Below are 10,400 nucleotides of genomic sequence, written 5' to 3'. Positions count from 1 at the left end.
AGGCAGGATGCTAACATGGAGTACAACATACTTTAAATATAAGATATTTTGCTCAGACATTTTACTACAACTGCTAAATTTTGTGTGTGATTTTGAAGATACAGAAAAATTTTAATAACAATTAATAAACAAATATTTAAACTTACTCCTAGTCATTCTCTTACAACTGGCACTATCAGTGGATTTTTCTCTTTCTCTGATTTTGAGCGTGGACACAACAAATGTAGCTTTACAGTGTTATCGACCAACAGCTAGCTTGTGGTTGCAGGGTTCATTGGAGCGAGCATGCCATGGGTAGTTCCCTTGGCCACGTACGTCATATCTAGGGAGCAGCCGGAGCTCTCATAGTGAATAGAGGGAAGAAGATATACTGACTGGGGCATAGAAATCACATGCCAAAGCTCAGCATGTGTTATGTTGCTGGTGGATAGATAGATAGATAGATCAATTATTGAAAGAGGACATATTTGATATGATCTGAATATTAAAAATATATCAGAGGGCAAACAACATCCATGGCTGTCTTCAGATCTCTGCTGAGAGATGTGTGTCAAATCTCCAGAGAGATGCTTTATTCAGAAGGGTCAAGGGGTTCTCTGAATGTTTGATAAGATGCAAGAATATTTTTTATTTTATTTTTGTCATTCATTTATAAAAAGTAGAGTAAAAATGTCAGCAGTACCTTTCAAAATTATGTTTATTATCAGCATGCCTCATAAATTATTATTCATCCATATTCATAACTACAGATAAATAGCCTATGACCTATATTCATCTTACGATAAAACATCATTACACAACCACACATATCTCAACATCTTCATTTTTTCCCCAAAATATGTTGTTTTACTGGTTGTGCTTTAAGTGAATTTGGCTCACCCTGTCACTATTGTGTTTCTGAGACAATGACAATTGGAAATGTGTACTTCTATATACATGTACTGAGTGCTTGATTGTGTTTGAGAAAACACTGACCCAGGTACAGCGGGTGAACTGATGAGAGTTGTTTACATAGATAGCCATTGTGTTCCCTTGTCTTACACAAACCCTCATCTGAAACCTTCTCAGAAGTCTATTTCTCCCTACTGGTTGTTTTTACATTCAATGTATGTATTTATGATTAATGACCCCACTGGGCTATATCCATAATGCTGTGACCTCAAGGTAAAATTGAAATGCATGCACTGGATGTAGAGCATTCTTATATTATTGCCCAATATACTTAGCAGCCATTACATTTGTTGGCACTGGTGAAAATAAAACAGGGCTATGAGGTTTCAAATCAACACGGCCACTCTAAGAAATGGACTTATTGGAATTGCATTAAGTTGATTAGACTGAGAAATGAATACTATTTACAGTGGAGCAGTGTTAAACACTCTTGTTTCTTCCAGCTATAGGAGTGTATTGACAGTCCGTCAGCATCAATTAAATCTCCTGATCTGTATATCCTGAGAGGCCGGACTTGTTGTCTTCTAATAAACCCGGTCTGTGGCAGCAGAATGTTTCATTTCCTCTTGGAGATTGCCCTCAGTAATACAGAGTGCTTATCTTAGTCCTGGAAAAGGACTGCAACAACGCAACGTTCTGATGTTTGATACCCAGATCAACCTGAGGCCAATACTCTTTGCACTTATAAGTAGCAGTTGGACCCATGTAGTTGCACTGAACCATGGCCATTTACACTCAGAAAATCTCTTGCTTTTATTATTGTGTGTTTGGTTTATATGTTATAATGTACATTGTTGAAATATCAGTCATGTTTTTAATTATTGGTAAAGTTTGTAATTTTTGATGTGTGTTTTTTTTTTTTAAGAGAATACATGGTATTTTGGGAATATTATGAGTGGTTATATGTGTCTGTTTTTGCAGATGAAAATGAAAAATGGGGTCTGGGAAGGACGGGGTTGTGAGGGGGCCAAGCTGTCCCTGGCCATTCATCCTCTCTGGCCCCCCTGTCTAATTAATGGGCCACGTTCATACACATTATTGCACCAGAGGGTCTGTCACTCATTAATCATGTGACCTTCTGTGGCACAGTTAATGACCTTGGAGGAGTAGATCAGCTGGAGATGGCTGAAGCTGTGGAATTAAATTGTTTCTGGAAGTGGTCATGGTCACATCAGGCACTTTAACAGCCCTCTGCTGTTACACCTCAGTCTGTGTCTCACCCATAGGTCCTTGCAGGTTCTGCCACAGGGATGGGCAGGGGGATTTCAGACACTATGCTCAGGATTAGAGTAAGCAAAGGATGGAACCAATGTTGAACTCAAATCACTCAGTTATGACTTTATTGGCTGATGTCCTGCATGACCACTGCCTGTCACTCTTCACATCACTTGTAAAATAACCAACTTGCGCCAACTTTTTTTTAAACTTTGAAGTTCTGTGTTGCAGCTCAATATTATTTTTAATTGGAGTTTAGTTACTGCATGCTAAAACTGTAAACTCTTTTTTTCTCCATTTTTCATTAAGCAATAAAAGAGAGCAATCAACATGGATGGTATGGGTGAAGTTGAAGTTGAAACAATTCTGAAACATAGCATAAATTGATATGGATATTGGAGCCACCAAGACAGGAGGAATATCTTCCCTGCTTTGCTTTCTAACTGCAGCTTTCTGTGTTAACTGCAGTCTAAATCACTGTTTTGGTGTAAAGATATGCAGTGAATTGAAGTAATCAAGCCACCGTATAGTAAAAGCATGAATGACTGTGTCCTGGTTCATTAAAATATTTTACGTCACGTGCCACAGGGTTGTGTCAGTGAATGATATACCCCAGTGGATTAAATGGGAAAAATCAGTGGGCTAAAGGCAATACCATGGGGTGCTCCACAGTATTCCAAGATGACTAAGTATAACTTAAACAATAGTTAGAATAGTTAAAAATAAATATGTTGTTGTGTTAAACTGACTCACCCAGCCACCGTGTCGTTTCACGTTCTGTGTTCTGGAGCTGGGCCTGCTAGTGTTGGTCATCGGGAGGGACAGCCTGCTCGTGTGCTCGGAGCCCCGAGCAGCTCCAGCGTCTCTGCATTGACTTCTCCGCCAGCCCTCTCCTTGGTGTGTAATTCAGTTTTGAATCAGATCAACCAACACGCCCCCTCACTTGTATACGTCAGTCTGACCCTCTCATCAGGCTAGCTCCACACACTATCAGCTGACACAGACTAAAACATAACACGTTTATAATTAACTATTTTGAGAAAAAGTAATTTTATTTCGTCCAAAGTTTAAACGATGATCGCGTTATGGCTGCCACCTCCTTTTCACAATCGCAGCATTACAATGTTAGCTTTCTTCTCAGTGACATTGAGATGGAGGGATTTTGTTTATCCCCGCCTTTGTTTATTTAACATTTTGCTCAGCAGGGGAGTTTCAGATAGATTGTTTTCAAGACAGTCCCTGCAGACAGCGAGCAAACACTCTACAGCTTCATCAAACAGAACAATCTTCAACTTTCCCCTTCCGCAGTGTGCAGGGAAATGTGACTGAGAGAAACATCATAATGGAATATGATTGAAAAAAATCGTCATAATTTTTCAGTCTGTAACAATATGCAAGCACTGGTTTTTAGAGGATTTATTTAGAACCATGTGAAAAAAAAACACTGATGGATAAAAACATTTCATTTTCATGTGGCAAACATTCGCAAGTTTGTTATTAATGAATTCACTCTTGTGTGATGGATTCTAGATTTTCTTTTCCTCACTAAGAAAGCATCAACAGACATGTAGGCACATGGAATCAACCTGAATTACAGAGAGGCTGCTAAAACAAATCTTTTTAAACTAAAAAGTGAGTTCACCTCTGTATGAAATGAATTCTGAATTGAGCTCATTCTACATTTGTGACTCCTCTCTGTGCAAATGTGAGCCAGACGAGTTTTGATGGTAGCATCTTTTTGTTTTCCATTTAAACATGTTTTTGACAAAGGAATCGAAAATCCAATCCGAAAATGGCTTGTTCGATGTCAACATACAGATTGTCCAAAGCTTGGTGGGGACAGTCATGGTCATTGTATTCAGTAAAACACACATCAAATCAAACACATCATATATATATATATTGTCCTATATTAACCTCTCCCTCTCCTACCACTCTGTCTTCCTTCTATCTCTCCCTCCAACATCTTTCTCCCTCTTGCAAGTGCAGGCTTGATTAATATTTTCCACTGTTCCGTAACCATGGCAATAAGGTCACTGCATATGATACTTAATTGAATCTTCCCAGTGCTTTTGTGTGCATCTCCTGTGTCCGGACAATAAAAATCTTCTGCTGATGACTCCAACCCCCTTCCTTTACTCTGCTCCTCTCCATCTTTCTTTTCATTTTGTACCCCATGAATTTATTCATTTGTTTCCTCTGCTACCTCTTTCTTGTACTCCCTTTCTTTCCTGGCTGCTCTCTGACCTAGTCTTCCTTGTCCTGTCACAACATTTTACTCTTATTTTTTTTCTCAAACATTGTTCTTCTTCATGCCTTGTCCTTCAGCAAGGAGCAGGATAATGTCATTGTTATAGTGTAGACCAAAATTCAGCTTTTTTGTCTTTTGTTTACAGCCGCCTGGAACACCACTTGATGGCTTATTGCTCTTTAATGCCAGAGTAATGCACAGTACCCAGCTACTCTTTCCTTGGCCATTTTTTTTACCCCTCTCTTGTCTTCTTTCTCTCTATGTTGCTTACTACTTTTCTCCCCATTCAGCATTTGCATACTCAAAATCAGTCTCAGGCACAATCGTTAAATTGATTTCAAACAACCCTGATGACTCAAGTGGTGAAACAAAAAGCCTCGCAGCCAGGAAACCATTGGGACACAGAGTGAGCCTCTGACACAGGGTGCTCTCTGAGCAGGTGTTCTGATTAATGCCTAACAAATTGGGGTCCTCTAAGATCCGGACATAAGTGGGAGACATGTCCCCTCTTCAAACGACACATGGACCAACACATAAACACATGCTGACTGACTCTTTGTTCACGCAAGTATGGAGGCTAATCCATGACAAGAGGGGATACAGGTTCACAGGGAGAAAACACTGGAGTGGATAAAGAGTGGAGGGGTGAAGAAGAGGTGGTGGTCTGTTTGGGGAGCTGGCTTTTAAAAACAGCATGATGGACAGAGAAACTAAATACATACCATAAAAATGTTTCATTGCTCAGATTCAGCTGTGATCATTTTTCATTCTTACATGTATTTATTCAGCTTTGCACACATAAAAGGAATCAGCCTTTTGCAGAATGCTTACAATATTATGCCACTATTAACTTGAACAATACAAACAAATAAGTCAAAATAAGATAAGCAATCAATAACACATCATTCAAAGAACAAGTATTATTTTGCTTTGGTATTTGGCAGGCCATTTTCCTGAAAGGTCAATTTTGTTAATGTTATTACATAGTAAGGGAGTTCTGTTTGTCCTAATAAAAGTGTGACAATGATCTTGACGCAATCATTAGACTCAAATAAAACAGAGAAAGGGGGTTAAGAGACAGGACAAAAAAAAAAAAAGTACACGTCAGATTTGACACATTCACCATAAAATAACCATTAGCAGTTACCTACTATCTGAAGTGACATTCTATCAATAATGTCACTCTGGAAATGGGACAGGTTTGTTGCTGTCTTTAAATCACCGGAGACTCCATATAGCAGAGAAGCATGCATATATAGGAAATGCATTAAGGCTTGGTGTTAATGGGAGTGGTGGGAGCAGTGGGACACCCAGGGGCGCAGGAGGACATCGCTCACCACTTACTGTGTCACAGGCTTGGGACACCTGCCTGGTTTAAGGCTCAGTCCTGGAGACAACATCTACTATGGTTGAACTCAGCAGTTGATATTTTTCAGTTTTGCAATCTGTTTTGATAAAGACTTAACCGCTCAAATGTGTTTTTATCCCAACATTTTGAAATGGATTATATAACACATTTTTCATAGGCTTTAGTTGTTTCCACTTTCTTTGTAATGTAATATCATGTTTTATTATTATATAATTATTAAAATGTCCATTCAAAAATATGTAACCTTAAAACTCAACCTTATACAATCCCTTCAAGCATACACAAAGAAAACTCTTAAAGATGCATGCAAACAAGCACAAACACACGCACACTGACTTGCATTCAGTAACCAACCCCTAATGCCCCTAATGGGACATTTGTGTACAATCAAACTTTGTGTTACATATGAATAGACGTATTAATGAATGGGACATGCACGCAGTGTCTGCCAGCTTTGAAAGCCGAGAGCAGAGCACACTTCTTTTCTATTACCATGTTTAATTTGGAAGCACGTGGAGGCTATAGTATGCCCATCTGCTCCCCACACACGCCCCTCAGCCGCCCCATTTCTACCATGTGCTGGCGTAACAGGCAGACATTGTAGCAACAAGTGTCTGCACATTACCACGCTTGCCAGCTTCCCTCACTTGGCAGCGAGCCTGCTAAGCTACCCGCCCCCTTATGAGAAAAAGACTTGATTGTGCCAGGGGACAGAGCTTAGGGGGTAGACCGGGAAGAGGGGGATTTGATTTACATACTGCAGTTTAGGCGACACTCATCATTTAAACGGCTCCAAAGCAATTAAGGGTCATTAGTCCTTTTGTTTTCTGTTGTGGCACAATGTAGCAGTGGCGGCATCTGAGGCGCAGTGCCCCCTGTGGGGGCTGCCTGTGGGAATGTCAGCACTAACAGGGTCTGTCTCCCACCCTTCCTCCCCATTTATGTCTCCTACTCTGCCATTGACACAGCTTTCCACTGTGTGTAAACAAACACTCAGCACCAGCCTGGCACAGCAAGGGAAGCCACTTTGGCAAAGACCCAGCTCTGGAGTATGCAGCTGGTGACAGTGTAGGCTCAGGAGGCACAGGGTGCTTATCCTAATTATCCTGATCATGGCAACAATTTCTTTCATATGATATAATTCGCAAATTGGCAGCATTCAATTAAATGTATTTCTGGTTAAAGACATATTTTCACACAGTAGCACAGAGTGAAAGGCAATGTCTCCTTCTGAGTTTGACCTCTTATTTTAGTTTTACTTGTATTGTACATGTACTGTAAATCCATTTGATACAAATACACTACACTATTTAACACAAATTATGATTTTGTTTCTCTACGCATATGCAGAAGTCACCTCTATTTTGATTGCTTTCTATATGCTGACTGTAAACTACTCCAACCAGCAAGTGGGAATGAAGTAATTCAAAAACATCTCCCTGAATATAATAGTGTTCTACAGAGTGGATGTGATCAAGCAGGTATTTTAAATAAGATATAATACCGGAGACTAACATCACCTCAAGGTCAATCACGCAGCTGTAATGAAGGCTGGGATCTATTCTTCAATATGTTTATGTCTGTATCTTCCATAACTCACCTGGCAGACAGCAGTGTGTTAAGCACCCCTGCTACTGTGAAAAAGGCATCAAAGGCAGCAAAAAGACAGGTATGGTATGGAATGTGAATGTTCACATGTCCATTTGTGTGGCTGTAAGACCCTCCTCAGTTGGTATAGAAAAACACTTACTGCTAATGTAAATGGCAAGGCAGCATAAATCAGGAGCCACGCGCAGCCTGGGAGAATATCGTGTAATAGTTATTGCGAAATGAAGTGGCATTGGGATCAATATCCCACTATATCTCACTCTGGCGTAATGGCGCAGAGGGAAGCTGGAGGCCAAGGGAGTCTGGTCCCTCCATCCCACCATGGGCCTATAAATCTGCCTTACCTGCAGCCCGCTTATTAAAGTGCATACACAATCGGCAGCAGCCATCCAAAAATACAAGCTTACTTACTGACCTGGAGTCAGGGGAATGGATGCCTTTACCTTGTCTAAGGGCAGAGGTTAAAGGCTGATTGAGGCTATAGCATCATCACACCATACTGTACAGAGAAACAGGGAAGTGTTGGTTTTAGCTCAACATTAATAATACTAATATAATTCAAAATGAAGTCTGAATGTCAGCACTGGAGGGAATACTGTAGATTACTTTCTGTTATTGTAAACCCAGTATAGTGTGTGTGTATTTTTTTTTTTTTTACATTGTATTTATTAATGAATTCATTCGTTCGTTTGTCATTCATAGCATCTTGAGGCACAACTTTTCTTCTGCCAATGTGAAGCAGCAATTATGCTCTCTAATCTGTGGCTTATTCACCAAAATTAAACTATAGTCTGTTATTCGCTGAGGAATCGGCAGTGCTGCCAGAAATTATTTCGTAGTTAATGAAAAGAGAAAGGAAATGATTTTCAAGGTTGAGATTTTCCCCTTGAAAATTGTCTTTTTGACTTTAAGTTTGAATTTTATGGCCACAACTAGGGTTTGCTTTTGGTACAGTATGGTGATTAGCTTTGTATTGTATGTATTGTTTGTGGCAACAGGGTCATTCTCACACTTATACACACAATATGATAAACAGAAGAAGAAAAGCATATTAACACATATTCCAAATGCAAAGTCCATTGTAGCAGAGGGGAAAAGGCTGTTTTTGAAACAGCTTGTATTTGAGCATCTAATAGTGTGCAGTACACTATATTAGCTTTACACAGTCATTGCTTTAGGTGCAATGACTCTGATTGGAGAAGGAGGCCTGAGATTTTGGATGACTGAGGAACAATGTGCTCGAGTTGTTTGTGTTTTTCGTCTGAGCTGCTGTACAAAAGTATTTTGAATGACATGAGAATGCAATTGATGTATAAAAGAGGAGTAGTTTTTGATTTACATATATAAATACAATGCTTTTATGTATTTTATGCATAATAAACATGTGCAGTATCCTTTTATTATCATCAGGTTGTAATATAACTTCTCAAGAAACAGCACAGAGCCTGCAGACAGAAATGAGTACAAAATAACAATATGATGAAAATGGCTGTCTGTGATTTGCCAGATTATTCAGGTTTTATCCATTTATACATACAATCTTGTTGCAAGCTTAGTACAGCCTTGGGGCAGAAAATATTGGTCAGTAAGATGGATGTTGGCAAAAGGTTATGAATTATAATTGTAATAAAACCAGCATGAACAGTGAGACCTGTGGTTCACTTTTGTTTTCTTTGAGACACTTGTTTGAAGGATATACAGTATGATTGAAGACTGTGTGGATGCTGATGCATTTCTCTTATGTTTTGCAGGACTGTGAGGGAAGCTTTCCTCTTCTTCACAGTTGGTAAGTGTTTCCTGAGACTTTTTTTTCTTATTGTAGTTTCACCACATGTATGAGACTTAAGGGAAATACTTTCTCTGAGGAAAGTTCGTATTTTATAGATTTATTTCTCCAAACAAACTCTTGAAAACCTGACTGAAGAAAAAAGAATCAACTAAAGGGTTATAGTTTAAATTGTGAGAGACTGTCTGCAGAAAGTCTTAACTTATACTGTATATCCATTACATGCACATATCACATTATTTCTAAACCATACCCTATTATTGTCAAAAAAGATCTGGTCAAGGTTCTTTTGGGTAACATGTTTGGAATGAACCCTTTCCTTACTCTAAATAATTCACAGCCTGAAACACATCATCATGTCCGTCTTTAATTTTGATGTCTCCAAAGTTAGTGATTGGGTAAAAGAGATAAACTTGATGATGACTGAAAGAGCAACAGAGGTATGATTTCTTCATTTTTTAATTAATGCTTTTTACAGCATTTTATCCCTGTTATATTTTCTAAATCAGTATTCAAATCTCACATTCACTTGAAGAATTTATCAGGAATAAAACATCAGAAGAGGATGTATAATCAGTGAAGTGTGCAATGATCTAAATTTTAAGAAAATAAAAAAAAATCATATTAAGCAAGCAGCTTGCCCTCACAGGCTATCTCATGTGTAGTGATGGTAGATTAAATTGTTATATCTTACTGAAGACTTGTTTATTGACATCTTAGATAAACATTCAGCATTTTAAATGTCTTATGTCAGAGCTGGACTGCATTTAAGGCAAGCTGGTAATTATAGAAATACAAGTCGTTCTTGTGAGATAATTTCATGATGGTTTAATATAACTGGCATTTCAAGCAATCCTTTCTAATTAGCTGTCTGTGCTGAGCAGATGTACTAATCAGATAATCAACACCAGTGAAATGGTATTTTATTTTGTTTAGTTCAATAATCTACTCAAGTGTAATTTTATAGCTGTGAAGAACACTTATTTGCACGTACACGATCATTTGTTTGATTGCACACACACATACAGGCCCAGTGGTTCTTTATGGATATGTACATGCGCATAGATTTAGTTAAGCATTACAGAATAATTTAATTGTCGGCATCTTTTTTTTCCCCACGAGCCTTCTCGCACACAAACACACACAGTGGACCTATAGTGGTTAGCAGTTCAGAGGACAAAGATGAGGACGGTCTGGTTTTGTAGATTATAACAGAGACT

General features: G+C 38.8%; 1 long non-coding RNA gene across 1 annotated transcript in view; it reads left to right on the top strand.

The window, feature by feature from the left end:
* Nucleotides 1-9,142: 9,142 nt before the first annotated feature.
* LOC116034044 overlaps nt 9,143-10,400 on the top strand; it is a 41,383-nt gene continuing 40,125 nt past the window's right edge. The window contains exon 1 of the long non-coding RNA XR_004100961.2: nt 9,143-9,180. This is a non-coding gene — a long non-coding RNA (uncharacterized LOC116034044). The remainder of the gene's footprint in view (nt 9,181-10,400) is intronic.

This window comes from Sander lucioperca, chromosome 3 (genome assembly GCF_008315115.2).
Source record: "Sander lucioperca isolate FBNREF2018 chromosome 3, SLUC_FBN_1.2, whole genome shotgun sequence".
Taxonomy (NCBI): Eukaryota; Metazoa; Chordata; class Actinopteri; order Perciformes; family Percidae; genus Sander; species Sander lucioperca.
The sequence above is the reverse complement of the archived record's forward strand: the minus strand, read 5'-3'. Positions and strand labels throughout refer to the sequence as shown.